The following is a 4473-nucleotide window of genomic DNA, read 5'->3' as shown; positions in this document are numbered from 1 at the left end:
AGGGTATCATATTTTATTAGGTGCCATGAAGTCGATTCTTTATGAAACATCTTCACAATCCCTATTGTGTTTAAACCCATTGTGATAGGGTGCTTACCATCATTTAAGGAACTTTTTTGTCATGTTTTTCTTCAACTCAACCTTGATTTTGCTTAAAGTCCTCTACTCTGACAAAGTAATGGTTGTTAACCTAAATGTCAGACGTGGGAACCCACCAGGTGCCAAGTGTGAAAAATGGTCTGGCGAATTGCTTTGGAAAATATTGTAACCCAAGAAACTCATGGAAAAAATTCTGCTTTGTCTTAAAAAGGCATTAAGGGTAGGAACCATCCTTTAAAGGGTAAGTAGACAAAACCCTACGTTGTGTCTTGGTCGGTTAGCTCAGTTGGTTAGAGCGTGGTGTTAATAAAGCAGAGGTCGCGGCTTCGATCGCCGTATGGACCAAAAGTTGACAATCTCATTTTGAGTTTTTTTTATTTATTATTCCTTATGTTTCTTTCGCTTGTTATGCCTCAACTCTTTTGCTGTTCACTTACTACTAGCTGCCCCTCCGACGGGGTTTCGAAGCCATAACTGCACGGTAGGGAAGAGGAACCCCTGAAGGATTCGAATCTCTTGGTTTTGGGTTGACAGTGCAGCTCTTTACTCATTCATGCCATGATTTCTTTTTCCTTTTTAATTTTTTTTTTAAATTTTACTATTTGTGTGTGTGTGTGTGTGTGTGTGCCGTCAATCTTTCTCCTTTTTAAAATTCGTGGAATTTCTTAAGTTAAATTGAATATTATTTGAATTTGTGGAACTTTCTTTGTATATTCTATTATTTTACAATCAATTGATTCACCAAAAAGTTTTCCTCTTCCCCCTCCCATTAAGCACTCACCCACCTATTATTTTAGAAAAACTTTCAACTTTCCAACTCTTTCTATGAAGCTTTCAAGATAATAATTTCATCACATTCCTCACTTCCTACCAAGTATTTCCCTCCTTGATCCTCAGTGGAAGAAAGAAGAAATACATGCCAGTCTGCTTTTCATAAGGTATCCAGAGATACATGCCAGTCTGCTTTTCATAAGGTATCCAGAGAGCTGGACAATGACTAGGGAGGACAGAAGGAGAATTGACGCCTTTGAGCTGTGGTGCTGGAGAAGAGTATTGAATGTACCATGGACTGCCAAGAAAACAAACAGATTCATCCTAGAGAGGGTTAAACCAGGCTAATCCTTGGAGGCAAAAATTCTGGGGCTTCGTCTGACATACTTTGGACATGTTGCAAAGGAGAGACAGGTCTTTGGAGAGGGACATCATGCTGGGTAGAGTGGAGGGACAGCGCAGGAGGGGAAGACCCTTTATGAGGTGGATTGATTCAGTGACTGGAGTAATCGGGATGGGTATGTCAGAGGCAATGCTATTGGCACAGGATAGAGCAGGGTTTAGGGCTGTTGTACATGGGGTAGCTATGAGTCGCAAACGACTCGACGGCACATAACAACAACAACATCCAGCCTTGGAAACGCCACAAAGCCTTTCTATTTGAATCCAGAAGGCGCACCGCGAGACGAAGAGGGAGGTTCTCTCCTCTTGTGTGATTTACAGCCTGGGAAACTCAGTGGAGGTCAGCTGTGTGTCGCTTCCGGTTCAGTGGATAATGAGTTAAATTATGTTGAATCTTAGGAAACAGGCCATACAAAATAACAATAACTAAGCATCATTTAGAAGCTAATATTCTGGGCTTCATTTAAAAACAAAACAAAACAAAAACTAACAAACCCACAAAAACAACAACAACACAACTTTTCAATCAGAAGAGTCCATTAAGAGAAAACTTGAGCAACAGACCAGAATAGGATATAAAAAGCTGAATACAGAATATTTTCCATCTACCTAAAAAGGTCAAGTTATGCAGATTAAATAGACAAAAGGATTTCATATTTAAAGTCTGTCAACTTTAAGAGTCCTTTTTCTTCTAAATCCTTCAACTGAGAAGTTTCCGCTTCCAAGATTCATAAAAGAGCCAGTAAAACAAGGAAATGGAGGGGGTTGACAAGGTGATAAAGGTGCAGGTTTCAGCGCTGTTTCTATCAAGACAATTTTTGCTTTCAATCTGGGAACTCCAGAGTGAGGATGAAAGTAAGCGGTAAACAAAACAAACGGTTTTAAAAGAAAGTATTTCCGCCCTGTTTCGAATCGAGTATCTTTCACGTGTTAGGCGAACATGATAACCACTACACTACGGTAACCTTCATCTACCACACAGACACACCTCTCTCTCTGTTGTTATTGTTATGTGCCGTTGAGTCACTTGCTACTCATAGCGACCCTATGTACAACAGCCCTAAACTCTGCTCTGTCCTGTGCCAATCGCACTGTCTCTGACACTCCCATCCCGATTATCCCAGTCACTGAAGCAATCCACCTCATAGAGGGCCTTGCCTTCCTGCGCCGTCCCTCCACCCTGCCAAGCAGGATGTCCTTCTCCAAGGACCGGTCTCTCCTCACAACATGTCCAAAGTAAGTTAGACGGAGCCTCAGAATCCTTGCCTCCAAGGAGCCACCCGGTTTAACCCTCTCCAGGACAAATCTGTTTGTTTTCCTAGCAGTCCATGGTATTCTCAATACTCTTCTCCAGCACCACCGCTCAAAGGCATCAATTCTCCTTCTGTCCTCCTTGGTCATTGTCCAACTCTCTGATGCATAACAGGTGATTGCGAAGACCATGGCCTGTATCAGACGCACCTTAGTCTCCAGAGAGACACCATTGCTCTTCAGTACTTTGGAGAGGTCCCTCTCTCTGTAGCTCTCCAAAGATTCTCTAAAGATCATTTCCTAGCCGTCACTGAGTTTAATATCTTAAATCTATGTTTCTTTCAGCATATTTTAAGCGCCAGTGCAGGTGCTCCCCTCCTCCTCTATATTTATTAGAACTAACAATAAAAAAAGGGAGCCCTGATGGCCTACTGGTAAGGAACTGCTCTGTAATTTTACAGGTACACGGCTTGAACCCACTAGCTTCGTGGAAGAAGGATGGGCAGCCTTCTCCCGTGCTTAAGGGGGTCTGCTATGGATCAGTTCAGACGGGAAAGTTCACAACGACAATGCAAAAACATCCGTGACTTAACCAAGCATAATTTGAATTTTCTACAGATGTCAAATAGAATTAAAATCAGACCTACTAAAGGTTAGATGTAAAGGAAGTATTCGATACTATTCTAGAGCTTTTTGTTTTGTTTTTCTAAGAGTTTTTCTTTCTCGTCACCCCCTCCCCCCCTTCCTGAGACAGCCCTGGAGTCGACCCACACTGAGTCCTGGACAAGGCTTGGCTGAACTATTGGGCTGGGTTTGGGTTGTGCTCAATTGACTGTCAGGACTGACCGAAAGGGATGATGTCTTGGAATTCGGATGATTGGTCTCCAAGACAAAAAAAAAAAGTTATTTTATGTCCCTTGTACTTACCATTCTGCACCAATTTTGCTTATTGATCAATGTCAACTCTAATTGATTAATCAGTTTCCTTTTTTCCTCCACTTAAATATCTGTCACTATCTCTTCTCTCTCCTTTTTTTTACTAGTTTAGAAAAATTTGAGAAAATATTCCCAAATCTGTTGTCAGAAATTCATGATAGAGCAAGGAGGATTCTGTGTCTCTGACACACAACTCTGACACAGAACTCTTCACAACCCAATACTGGATTCGTCAGACATTGCAGGAAACAAAGTGCTTACCAATTTGCAAGATCTGTAGCTCCTCCTCCTCCTCCTCTTCTTCTTCCTCCTCCTCGTTCTCCTCTTCCTCCTCCTTTTATCCTTCTTCCTTCAGCTGGACAGCATAAATATTAAACTGTATTTTTTTCAACTTTCTGAGTTGTTGTTATATGTCATCGAGTCGCTTGCGACTCATAGCGACCCTATGTACAACAGCCCTAAACCCTGCTCTATCTTATGCCAATCGCACTGCCTCTGACAACCCATCCTGATTACCCCAGTCCCTGAGTCAATCCACCTCATAGAGGGTCTTCCCCTCCTGTGCTGTCCCTCCAACCTCCCAAGCATGATGTCCCTCTCCAAGGATCTGTCCCTTCTTACAACATGTCCAAAGTATGGCAGACGAAGCCTCAGAATCCTTGCCTCCAAGGAGTAGCCTGGTTCAACCCTCTCCAGGATGAATCTGTTTGTTTTCTTGGCAGTCCATGGTACATTCAATACTCTTCTCCAGCACCACATCTCAAAGGCATTGATTCTCCTTCTAACCTCCCTAGTCATTGTCCAACTCTCTGATGCATAACAAGTGATAAGACCATGGCCTGTATCAAAAGCACCTTAGTCTCCAGAGACACACTGTTGCTATTGAGTACTTTAGAGAGGTCCTTAACTGCAGACTTTCCCATCGCAATATGTTTTTTGATTTCCTGGCTGCTAGTGCCAAGAGTGTTGACCGTAGAGCTGAGCAAACTGAAGCTGTGAACAATCTCAATCTCT

Source organism: Elephantulus edwardii, unplaced genomic scaffold, assembly GCF_000299155.1.
Source record: "Elephantulus edwardii isolate Elephantulus edwardi_28Jun2011 unplaced genomic scaffold, EleEdw1.0 scaffold00599, whole genome shotgun sequence".
Lineage (NCBI taxonomy): Eukaryota > Metazoa > Chordata > Mammalia > Macroscelidea > Macroscelididae > Elephantulus > Elephantulus edwardii.
The sequence above is the reverse complement of the archived record's forward strand: the minus strand, read 5'-3'. Positions refer to the sequence as shown.